The sequence below is a fragment of the Hippopotamus amphibius genome, chromosome 14 (genome assembly GCF_030028045.1).
Source record: "Hippopotamus amphibius kiboko isolate mHipAmp2 chromosome 14, mHipAmp2.hap2, whole genome shotgun sequence".
Lineage (NCBI taxonomy): Eukaryota > Metazoa > Chordata > Mammalia > Artiodactyla > Hippopotamidae > Hippopotamus > Hippopotamus amphibius.
The window spans coordinates 73445727-73457924 of NC_080199.1; the positions used below are offsets into that span (position 1 = coordinate 73445727).

At 48.2% G+C, this 12198-nt stretch overlaps 1 long non-coding RNA gene across 6 annotated transcripts in view; it reads left to right on the forward strand.

Moving 5' to 3' along the window:
• The first annotated feature begins 2240 nt into the window (after positions 1 to 2240).
• LOC130835498 (uncharacterized) overlaps positions 2241 to 12198 on the forward strand; it is a 42863-nt gene continuing 32905 nt past the window's right edge. For 2 of the 6 annotated variants that reach the window (XR_009048949.1, XR_009048951.1), the window contains exons 1-2: positions 2241 to 3081; positions 3898 to 4066. This is a non-coding gene — a long non-coding RNA (uncharacterized LOC130835498). The remainder of the gene's footprint in view (positions 3082 to 3897; positions 4067 to 12198) is intronic. The other 4 variants (XR_009048952.1, XR_009048950.1, XR_009048948.1 and 1 more) reach the window with 4 other exon arrangements.

The following is a 12198-nucleotide window of genomic DNA, read 5'->3' on the forward strand; positions in this document are numbered from 1 at the left end:
GCTTCCTGGAATCTGCTTCCCTCATGTCTCGAAGCCCAGCATCTGTGCTAACACTCCATCAGGTATTTCCCAAAACATTCTACAAAAATCTGTCTATTAATAGGTGAGAGAGGGACTTCGCTGGCAGTCCAGTGGTTAAGACTCTGCACTTCCACTGCAGGGGGCACAGGTTCAATCCCTGGTCAGGGAACTAAGATATCGCATGCTGCGCGGCTTGGCCAGAAAGAAAATAAATTAAAAAAAAATTTTTTTAAATACAGCGAGGGAAAACTTACAGTGTGAGCAAGAAGATTTATTTTAAATCTATAATGTTTAAGAGGGGTTGGGCAGGTGGAGCTTAGTAATCTATCTTCCTTCTTACATGCTGCCATTTCTCTTGCTAGCAAATCAGGTCAGTGGGCTGAAGGGGCTGGGGGAGGTGAGGATGACCTGATGAAGGGGAGTTCTCCCCTCTCTGGACTGTGGGCAATGCAGAACCAAGGCTAAGGGACAAGAGAGATGGCATCACAGCCCTTGTGTCCACTTGTTAACTTCATCTTTTTTGGACATCAAAAGGGATGAATGTGGATAATTCTCACAGATTCTGCTGATACACGGGACACAACTTCCATGCAAAGATCGTCTGAAACTCCAAAACATGTTCAGGTGATACTCTGATACTGTTCTTACAAATTATTTCTGTTGTGGTAAAATATACATCACATACGATTTAACATTTCAGCATTTTAAAGTGTCCAGGTCAGTGGCAGTGAGTACGTTCACATTGTTGTAAATCACCACCATCCATTGCCAGGATTTTTTCATCTTCCTAAACTGAAACTCTGCACCCATTAAACACTAACTCACCATTTCCCCCTCCCTCCAACCCCTGGCAACCATCATTCTACTTTGTGTTTCTATGAATTTGACTCTAGGAAACTCCTGTGTGTGGAATTGTGTTTGTCCTTTTGTGACTGGCTTATTTCACTTAGCATAATGTTCTGAAGGTTCATCCATGTTTAATATGTGACAGGATTTCCTTCTTTTTTAAGGCTGAAAATATCCTGTTGTATGTATATACCACATTTTCTTTATCCAGTCATCTTTGGACACTTGTGTTGCTTCCACCTTTTAGCTATTGTGAATAGTGCTGCTACAGACATGGGTGTGCAAGTATCTGTTTGAGCCCTTGCTTTCAGTTCTTGTGGGTATATACCCAGAAGTGGGATTGCTGGATCATATGGTATTTCTAGGTTTAACTTAATTTTTTGAGGAACTGCCATATTGTTTTCCACAGTGGCTGTACTATTGTGACATTCTTGGTAGTGCAGGAATTTGCAAGAGGTGAGCCTGGAGAAGACATGAATTTTACGCTTTGATTTTCCAAGGACTTGTTGATGCTGGGGGGCGTTACCATGTCTCTGCCTTAGGTTCCCTGTCTGTAGAAGGATGATGGCAGTTATCTTCCTCTCAGGAAAACCAGGGACTATGGGAAGTGTTGTTGAGATAGGCTGGGAGAAGAAATTCCGTTTAAAATACCCTGAGTTCCCAGGGTCAGAGGCTGTGCCCTCTTTTCTTCTGATGCACAGGTGAGGGTTGGGTGGCTAAGGTCTGACATCTGTGCTGCTTATCAGACATGGACATCAAGGACTTTCTCTGAGGTTGATGCTCCTTGTGTAAAAGACCATTGGCAGTCAGCAGACAACTGCACCTGCATTTCTGACTTTTGTTTAAGCTTGCCATCTTCCTTTTCCTTTGATGTGGTATGTAGTCAACCCTCTGTATCCGCGGGGGATTGGTTCCAGGACCCTGCAAATACCAAAATCTGCAGATGCTCAAGGCCCTTGTATAAAATGGTGCAGTATTTTCAGATAACCTACACATATCCTCCTGTGTACTTTGTCATCTCTAGATTACTTATAATACCCAATATAATGTAAATAGTTGTGACTGCTGTGTAAATAGTTGCTGGTATGCGGCAAATTCAACGTTTGCTCTTTGTAACTTTCTGGAAGTATTTTGGATCTGCAGTTGGCTAAATCCAAGGATGCAGAACCTGCAGATACGGAGGGTAGGCTGTACAGTTCTAGAGGAAAGAGTGCTTACCGAGTGCATCAGAATCCAATCAAGATTTCATTAGAATGTAATAGCTCATCCTTTCCCTCAGTTTCTCCCTCCTGTCGCCCAGCCAGTTCTTTTTCAGGACGTCAGCAGCTCTGCCGGGTTTAGAACACACCTCTCTGCTCTCTGACCCCATCAGGCCTGACGAGTAGGGAGGCTCATACCCCCCTTCACGGAGGATACCAGCAGTATTGGCATCCTGTCCTTTGGAAGCTGCCGGAGGCCTCACCCGACCCCCGGCTTCCGGCTTTCCGGACTGGTTGGCCTCGCAGGCAGCTCCTGCCAGAGTTGCTCACGGGAGGTGAGGAAGCGAAGGTGCTGATGCGTGGCTGTCTGTGCGTGCAGTGCTTTGATTACAGCTCATGGAGTGATCGCTCCCGAGAAGCCCCGCTGGATTTTCAGTCCCGCTGCCAGCAGCAAAGAGACGTCTACACAAAGACGCTTGACCGCCAGGATCAGAAACGCGAGCGAAGACTCCTCAGTGCCGACTTAGGAGGTGTCTAAGAAACAAGATCACACCTGACCTATCAGCAAAGATGTAGCTCTTATTTCCAGAGCATCAGTTGGTAAATTAGCCCTTAACGGCCAGTGGGGAAGGGCCCCGGTAGTCGGAGCACGGGCGGTGCAGCAGGAGGAAGTCTCCCAGGCCGCCCCCGGCCCCCACTCTCCCCCTCCCGCCCCGAACCAGGCCTCCTGGGCCGGGCCTGTGGGAGATAACTTTCCCTCGCCGGGCCCGGCTGCAGGCTCCAGGCAGCAGGGATCTGTCTCCCTTGCTCACTCCTGCTTCCTCAGCATCTGGAAGAGCGCCAGGCGGAGGAGGCACTCCGTCGACAGCCGTGGAGTGAATGAGTCCATCGCTGAAGCCTGGCCTGAGCTGGGGAAGGGCTCCTCTCCTGTTCCAGGGCAGGCGCTGGTGGGAAAGCGGCTGCGGTTCTCCTTTGCAGTTCGGTTCAGAGAAGGCCTTGGGCTGACGGAACCAAGGTGATCGTTCCTCCCCTACCTTTCTCCTGTAATTGAGCCATCACTGAAAACTACCCTAGAGAGGAGAGAAAGCAAAATGTTGCAAGGCTGCTTCAGAATAGGGGTGTTGGGGGAGGACGGTATGAAGATGGGGGCGACGCCTTCCGGGCGGGGGCGGGCCCCTCTGGAGGCTAATCTGCATATATTTGCATACACGCACACCTAAGACCTGCAAAGGGATGCCCGCCGGGTCTTCCCACCTATAAAAAGGCTAATCCTTCTGCTCTCTCCTTTGCAGGATGTGCTGAATCAAAATTTAACTGCTAAGGTTCTAGAAATCTTGAGGAAAAAACACCAAATGAACACGTCATTTAAATTTTAAATTTTTAGATGTCATTTTTAGTTTCCATATTTTTTTATAAATAGAGAGGAGCATATTTTGAAGACTTTCCGGGGGTGGGGGGGGAGAAAGGCAAAGTCAGTCCCGAATCTTCAGTTGAGACAGGGGAGCGGGTCTCCTGTTCCCTGCGTTGTTTGTGTGCTGTGCAGCCGTCCCACCTTATCCCAGTAAGAGGGCGAACGTGGCTTGGAGAAACTGGGTGTCTTCCTTCTCCAGGACCATAATACATTTTCCCAGGGGAAAATGGACTCTCACTTTGGAAAACATAAAGCCGTGTTTGTTCCGTGTTGCTTAGAAAACGCCTCCCTGCGCCGCGGCGGAGCCGAGAGCCGGCAGCCCAGCGCGGCCGCGCCTTGTGTAACCCGCCCGGGAATCACGTTGTCCCGAGGAGCTCCCCAGGCGTTTCGTGCAATAATAAGCTTGATCTTTTTATTCAGCTACAAGGAACAGCCACAGCCGGCTCCAAGTCACGTGTCCCGGTCACGTGGTGCTGAGACACAGAAACCGGCTGGCAATCATTAACTAACGCTCACTCCCGGGGAGAAAATGAAGGTTTTAAAGACAGGAACTCTATTTTTACAAAAACAACCAGGACTGCAATCGAAGGTATACAGGGTGGGTGGGGAGTCTTTTTCTTGCTAAGTGCTTTCCAAGGAAAGGAAAAGAGCCAGCAAACACTCCCTGGCTTCGCTCTGCGTCCAGGGCTCTGCAGACTCGCCCCGCGTAGCCCCCTTTTGCACACGGGGAGGAGCGGCGGCCGCAGCGGCCGGGCCCGAGCGGCGGGGCGCGGGCCCCGCGCGGGAGGCGGCGGGCCGCGCTCCCCGGGAGCAGAAGGCCCCCTGTTCGCGTCCTCCGGAGATTCCTGCTTCTCGGTGGACGGAGTTGGGGAGGGGGAGGGCGGGGAAGGCTCGGGGCGCCCGTGGGCGCTGCTGGAGTTTTCGGGACATGAAAGCCGGCCTCCGGAACGCGGCTCTTTTACATCTTGCGGGGGCTCTGCCTACCTGGGTGTTTCCTTGTTGAGGCCTTTGCGTTTAGAAAGAAGTTCTTTCACTTTCTGGAACTTGTATAGTGTTACTTTGTGCTCTCAGAAACTGTGATTATCAAGCAGAGTTTGTTTGATTTTAGTGTAGCGGGGACAATAGGGGGAGTGAATCAGGAGTTTAGACTCTTGGCTGGAGGGAAAGGGTAGCTAAATACAGATAAAAGGCCCGAGCAGAAACTGACAACACTTTTTTTTTAAACCTACATGTGTTTTATTTCACATTATACATAAAGTACTTTCCAAAACACTGTGCAGTACAGACTCTGCCTTAGAAGAAAATCCACTGCTGTAGTCTGGATCCTTATATGCATATTTTCTTTAACTCTCTTCACAAAGAACAAATACACAAAGAACGTCCGATTTTCTAGGTTCACTGTATCACTGAAATATAATTATTTCAGGACAGTTAGGGAGTTTAGTTGTCTCCCTCTTCACCTTTTCCCCTCTCTACTCTCTTCAAAATGATAAAAGCATGTGACCTAAAGGGGTAGGTCCAGGTTTTGTAGGGCCTGCAGCTTTTACAATTTGGGAGACTCTTCTGAACAGAACAGAAAACTATAGAGAAAACAAGGTATCAGAGTATCACAAAATTCAGAAAAATACGTATTACTTGCTTGACACACTTCTAAAATCCTTTTCATGTGCACTGTGGGTTGCATCTTCTTTGACGGTCTCGTTCTTGAAAGGAGAGCACTTTCTTCTTGAGCGCTTAATCAGTTTTAAGTGTACCTACGATTGTACAAGTATGATGATTGGAACACTTTTCTCCAGACTAGCTTCGGACTGGTCTCTTCTGGCTGTATTTCACGTCTTGTTTCTCCTCCCTGCCCACAGTGCTTCTGGTGCCAGACCCTGCAGGACACACTCATGCTGTGACATGACCTCTGGATCTGAGCCTTCCTTTCTCCACGCTGGGGAGTCGGCACAGTGGGCCGTAGGAACATTCCTGGAAACCTTCCCTACTCCAGGACGGCCTTCAGTAACTTAACTATAAATATAGTTTGTAAATTTATAAATCTGTCTTAAGCCAAAGTAAAAGTATCTTTAGCTCATATTCCTCTTTGCCAGACCCGGAATATCGGTGGCCAGTCCAGAGTCACCCAGAAGGAGGAGGACTATGGCCAAAGAGAAGTCAGAGGAGAAGGAGGCAGCAATCTTAAGCAATTGAGGTCATACTGTCTTACCACTGCCAAGTTTACAGAAGCAAATGACTATGAATGTGTGGCTGGAGCTCCTGCCTCGGCCTCCACCAGGGGCCAGGAAGTGAGAGTCCTAACGCTTCATTTCATTAGCTTCATGCTAAATTTGCTTCTGGGTACATAGTAAATGAGTATCAAGGAGTCATTTTCTGGGTCCTAGATTCAAAAATACTAGTTTGAGGCAAGTTTGCTTATCTGGACGTCTTGCATGAAATGATTCGTCAAGGTAAACTCCATTGAATAGAAAGCCTCTGTTTGGCTCTGACTCAGCCCCTCGCGGGGTCTTCTCTCCCAGCCACACTCAGGGAAAACCAGTCTCCTTCGCACGTGCCAGTGCCGGGAGCAGGTGGGGCGGGCAGGGCTCGGCACTCCCTCGCCTGTGCTCTGCGCCCAGCACCCCTGCGCGCTCTGTTCCCTCCTAGGGAGGACCCTGCGAGGTGGCTGATAATTAGTTCTGCTTACAGATGAGAGACTCAGGGCTCCGAGAGATTGTTTCCTGGCCGCAGTCACGTGGCGAGAGCATTTCAAGGCTGGAACCAAAAAAAACTAGGTTTGTCTGACTCCTTAGGCTGGTTCCTTCCTGGCAGAACTCTGACCTTAAACCTCTCGTGAAGTGAGTGTAACGCACGTCGTTTTGGTTCCGGTGGAGCTCTGTTTGCAGCTATCCAGTTATAGTTCCCTTTCACCTCCCTCCCCTCTTGTAGAGCGTGCTCTCCTGGCCTGCTCAGATAATTAGGGACCAGGACTCCTGACCAACCTTTAGGGCCCTCTCCTCCTTTGAAGGTAATGTGCTTTCCTGGCATCCTTCCAAGGCCCCTGGGACCTTCTCGATGCTACGCCTCTCACTCCCATGGATCCGCTGGGGTACACCACCTTATAGTGGAGGGTGACCTGGTCAGATCATTTGCTTAGCTTGTCGGGACAGTATTTTGAATGTGGAAATGCTTGCCAACAAGCTGCTTATGGGGGAGAGGAGGCTGTCGGTTCCCGCCATCCGTAAATGCACTAGTTAGCCAGGTAGAAGGAGCCTGAGTGTGCGTGGCACCCCCCCCAGGGGAGCCGCCGTCTGACCCAGCTTCCTGACCGAGGTAGCACGGACCCTTCATCCGCACCTGGCTGGACAGCAGCTCAGAAGCGTCGTTGCTCCTTTAGCCGGGCTCCTCAGCCTCGAGAGCGTTGTCATTTAGGGCTGGGGGAGCGGGCACCTGCCCTGTGCTCTGTAGGCTGATGACTCCTCTCCCGGCTGCTGCCCTGCAGGACCCACCCCCAAACAGACACACCAGTCGTGACAATGGAAAATACCTTCCGATGTGGCCAAATGTCCCCTGGGGGCCACGTTGCCCCTGGTTGAGGGCCACTCCCTGGGCCCCGTCAGCAGATGGCCTCTATCGGCTTCCAGTTGTGTGGATTCTTAAGGCATAGGGTCAGGCCATCTAGGGAGGTGACCACAGTGGGCGTGTTCTGAGGTCGACCTGGAGCTCACAGGCCAGCCCTCCTGGATGAGAGTGTTGTAAGGAAAAGGGTCATAACTCTGATGAGAGAAGCACACTCATGTCTACACAGCGGTTTTTTTGTTTTTGTTTTTGTTTTTTTTAAATCCTGACACCGTGTCTATGATGCATGTTAGTGGTATTTGTGCACTGAAGAGACTGTGATTTTTTTTTTTTTTTTTTTTTTCCGGCTGCACTGTGAGGCTTGTGCAATCTTAGTTCCCCAACCAGGGGCTGAACCCAGAGTCCCTGAGACTGAGGTGGTTACCCAAAAAGTTTAGCTTGGTGGTGAAGAGCTCTGCAGTCAGAGACCCAGGTGTGAGTTGCAGCGTTGCCCCTGATTAGCTGTGTGACTCTGGACAAGTTCCTTCACACATGGGAGCCTCAATTTCTTGGTAATCTGGGAATGATAGCATCTGTACTGTAGAGTCGCTCTCAGAATTCAGCGAGGTGACGTGTGTGCGTAACACACAGTAAGTGCCTGAGCAGTGTAACCCTTCTTTAAAATTTCTGAACCAATCTTTGATTATTTTTTTTTTATTTTAAAATTTATTTTATTATTGTGCCACCCCAGCCCTGACAATAACCAGGAAACCAGCCAGTGCGGCCAGGAGACATATGGTGGAGCAGTTACAGGGACATGGGCCACGGAGTCCAGCAGAGCAACGGTCAATTCCTGGTACCAGGACTTAGGACTCTCATGGTTTGTTTCCTCATCTATGTGAAAGGCATGCTATTCATACCACAGGGTCATTGTAGGAAGTCAATGAGAAAGCTCTTTTTGCTGCTCCTGATATATAATAAATATTTTATGCTGCTATTATTATTTTTACTCTTACTATTATTACTAATGTTACTGAGTCCAAGCTTGTACTGCTTGCCATACAACAGGTCAATAAATCAAGAGATGATTTGTTGGGGAAGGAATAGCGACTTTATTTGGAAAGCCAGCAGAGCGAGAAGATGGTAGACTAGTGTCCCAAAGAACCATCTTCCTAAGTTAGAATATAGGCTTCTTTTACACTAAAAGGGGAGGGGGGACTTCCCTGGCTGTCCAGTGGTTAAGACTCTGCCTTCTAATGCAGGGGGTGTTGGTTCAGTCCTTGGTCGGGGAGCTAAGATCTCACATGCCTTGCAGCAGAAAAACCATAACATAAAACAGAAGCAATATTGTAACAAATTCAATAAAAGCTTTAAAAATGGTCCATATAGGGACTTCCCCAGTGGTGCCGTGGATAAGACTCTGAGCTCCCAAAGCAGGGAGCCCAGGTTTGATCCCTGGTCAGGGAACTAGATCCCACATGCATGCCACAACTAAAGAGCCTGCCTGCTGCAACTAAGGAACCTACATGTTGCAACTAAGACCCAGGCCAAATAAATAAATATATTTTAAAAAATGGTCCATATTAAAAGTATCTTGGAAGCAATCTAAATGCCCATCAACAAATGAATGGATAAAGAAGATGTGGCATACATACACAATGGAATACCACTCAGCTATAAAAAGGAATGAGATGGAGCCATATGCCATGAGGTGGACAGACCTAGAGTCCGTCATACAGAGTGAAGTAAGCCAGAAAGAGAAAAACAAACATTGCATGCTAACTCACATACACGGAATCTAAAAATGGTACTGGTGAACTCAGGGACAAGACAAGAAAAAGGATGCCGATGCAGAGAATGGACTGGAGAACCCGAGGCCTGGGGGGGCGGGGGGTGAAGGGGAAGCTGAGATGAAGCGAGAGAGCAGCACAGACACACATATACTACCAACTGTAAAATAGATAGCCAGTGGGAAGTTGCTGTATAAAAAAGGGTGTTCAATTCGAGGATGGATGATGCCTTAGAGGACTGGGACTGGGTTGGGGAGGGTGGAGGGGAGTCAAGGGAGGGAGGGAATATGGGGACATGTGTATAAATACAGATGATTGAACCTGGTGTACCTCAAAAAAAATAATAAATAAATAAAATGAAAAAAAAATCTTAAAAAAATAATAAATAAATGAAAAAAAAAAGGAAGGGGGTAAAGTCCTGGTTTCAGTTAGACTCTAGAGGGGATGTGTTAATTTCTTCCTTCCTGCAGCTATTCACAGGTGGGCCTGGTCAGGATGTTTCCTGTGAGCTAAACAAAGGTATTTTAGTTTAGTTGCTCCGCAGCATGTGGGATCTTCCCGGACCAGGGATGGAACCCATGCTCCCTGCATTGGCAGGTGGATCCTTAACCACTGCACCACCAGGGAAGTCCCAGTATTTTAGCTTAATGCTCATTGCACGGCACCACTGGGGAACCTAGGAGGCAGGGTTCCTAGGGATGGATCATCATGTACAATTTAAGCTTATGTAGGTAACACCCTTTAGTGATTAACTTGAAACAGAATACAAAGGTTCTTCCCTATTATACTAAGAATTACTTTAGCAAGAATCAGTTCACCTCTGCAAACTTCAGGTTGGTCATCCAAAGAATCAGTCCTTTTCTGTTGCACAGTTTAAAATACATGCCTTTAAAAATACATCTTAATGAATTGAAATATGTGTCTGCTTTCCTTCTTCCTACAAGGCTTCTCCTCTTCTCTGTTTGCTTTGGCATTTGAACGTGTTGCAGACAAGTGAGTCAGTTGAGATGAGGTCCTCAATTTGCTTGAGCCAGACGTGTATCTGCCCTCCTCTCTAGGGCTGAGGGAGGAGGTGGTGATCAGGAAGGGCACATGCAGGTTTCTGGGGTGTTCAGTGATATTTTACTTCCTTCCCTTGGTGGTGGTGATGTGGGTTTTCCTTGCATAACTAATCTTAATTCGTATATCTATGTTTTATACCTTCATCTCTATGTAAGACTGTATTGGTTAGCTGTTGCTACAACAATGGTGTGTAACAAACTACCCCAATATTCAGTGGCTGAAGATAACAATCCTTTAATCTCACAGCTTTGGGGGGTCAGCAGGGCAAGTGGCTCTAATGAATCTGCAGTCATGGGGCTGCTCTGCTTCTGGCTTTAGGTCTGCACGTTGGCTGGGGCAGCTTTGCTCCACGTGTGTTTTTTGCAGACCCAGACTTAGGAGGCAGGGTAAGCTCCTTTCACGGCAATGCTGGAGACTCAGCTAAGGCACAGTGTCACTTCCACCCTACTGGCCAAAGGAAGTCAAATGGCCAAGCCCCAAATCAAGGGATGGGGGGATATATTCAGCCCACAGTGAAGCAGAGGGGTGAAGAATTGGACCCGATAATGTAAGTATATCTCTCCCAATAAAAACATTAATTAGGAGAGAAATTAAGGCTATCCACTTAGGAGTCAGAAATTCTGATCAGGAGCTCAGACAGCTCTTGAACACAGACTGAGACTTGGCTCATCTGCTACCAATGCCCCACAAGTGACAGAGTTGTCTGGGGACAGTGTGCCAGGATGAAGCAAGAGCATCACTAATGTGAGCTGGGCTCAAGATAATCCAGTGTAGGGGGTTTACACAGGGTCCAGCAGAGGGGCGGGAGGAGGGTGCCGAGACCAGCTTGGCGACTCGAGGTGAGTGACGGGTGCCGGGAGCTTAAAGAAAAAACAGACACAGATTTAAGAGAAAGATGGGACAGGGGACTCAAGACCTCTAGGATCAAGAGCCTGATTATTTTTTAAATTATGTAGATAAATAGATTTCTGCCCAAACCTTCCTCATAACTGTGTCAACCTCCGGCTATGTTGATTCTGGAAACACTATATCAGGCATCAGCTTTAGAGCCTCCTTCTTTGTGGGAGGTAGAGATGCCTTCTCCATGGTTACACAAAGCTGTGCTCTCCTGAGAAAGCTCTGCTCACCACCAGTGACCAGGGTTAGGGTCTTGGCCACAAGCACCTTGGTTTGCAGTGTGCTTGCTCTGCTCGTGCTAAGCCTGAGGTATTTTACAAACATTTTAAACTCCCTATCATGTCCATGAGAGGTTTATGAATTTGAATTACAAACAAGAGATAATTTAAAAAAATGGAAAACAGTGAAAAACATCCTGAATGTTGGCCTTGTGTATGGACTGAGTCATTCAGTGTTAGGAAATGGTCTAACAGACAAGGGTAACTGTGTAACGTCTGAAGCTGCCTCCTCTCACCAGTCAACAACAGTCAGCGAGAGACAGGACAAGTGATACACAGCACCCAAAGGATCTGAGGCGTCCTGACTTGGAGGCTCCACGTCAGCAGCCTACAGGCTGCCTCGGGAGCGTGCCAGGAGTTTGTTTGAAGACTCAAAGGCTGGAGTGATGAAATGTTGGGCCCAAGCCATGGATATTTCCTCCATACAAGGCCCGTTTGAATTTGCCTGACTTCAAAGTGCTGTGGGCTGGTGGCTGTGAAACTGCTGGGGAGATTCTCACAGTATTTGCAGCTGGTATCTCTCTCAGTGCACCTCCAATGTAGAACACACTGATTTGTTGGGGGAGATGTGCCTGAGAGGACATCCACCAGCCCACAGGAGGAGCACGGGCTTGATTTTGAAACACTGCTGTTCAGTAGAAGTAAAGCTGAGAGCTGCAAACGTAAACCCCTCCCAGGCAACTAGAAGGACAAACAGTGCTCTTAAGAAAGACTTTCAGGACTTAACCTGCTCTTCTAAGCGGAGGAGCTTTTGAACATGAAGAGTCTTGCCACCACCTGGCAGCTGCTCAGTTGTTTCCCTACAAAGGTGACATGGAAGCTCAGATCTGTAAACCTGGGGATGGTTTTAAAAATTCTGAGTGCATAAACAGACGGCACAGGTCCAGTCTACACTCTGTCATTCTGTAATCTTTTGGACACAGTGAAAGAGTAGCTTCCTCAAAGGTTTGAGCGCCACAGAACTGGGGCCGAAAGCAGCTTACAAGAGCGCGGAGCGGCAGCTTCCACCCCAGACGCTGTTCGCTTCCTGGTCCTCTTCCTTTTCCTAGTCCAGCAAAGTCCAAGGCCTGGGAATTGTAGCCAAGCCTGTGGGCTGATGTGGAAGAATGGGCAAGAGGATGACCTGGCCAGCTGGCCCGGGTACCAGTTCACACAGC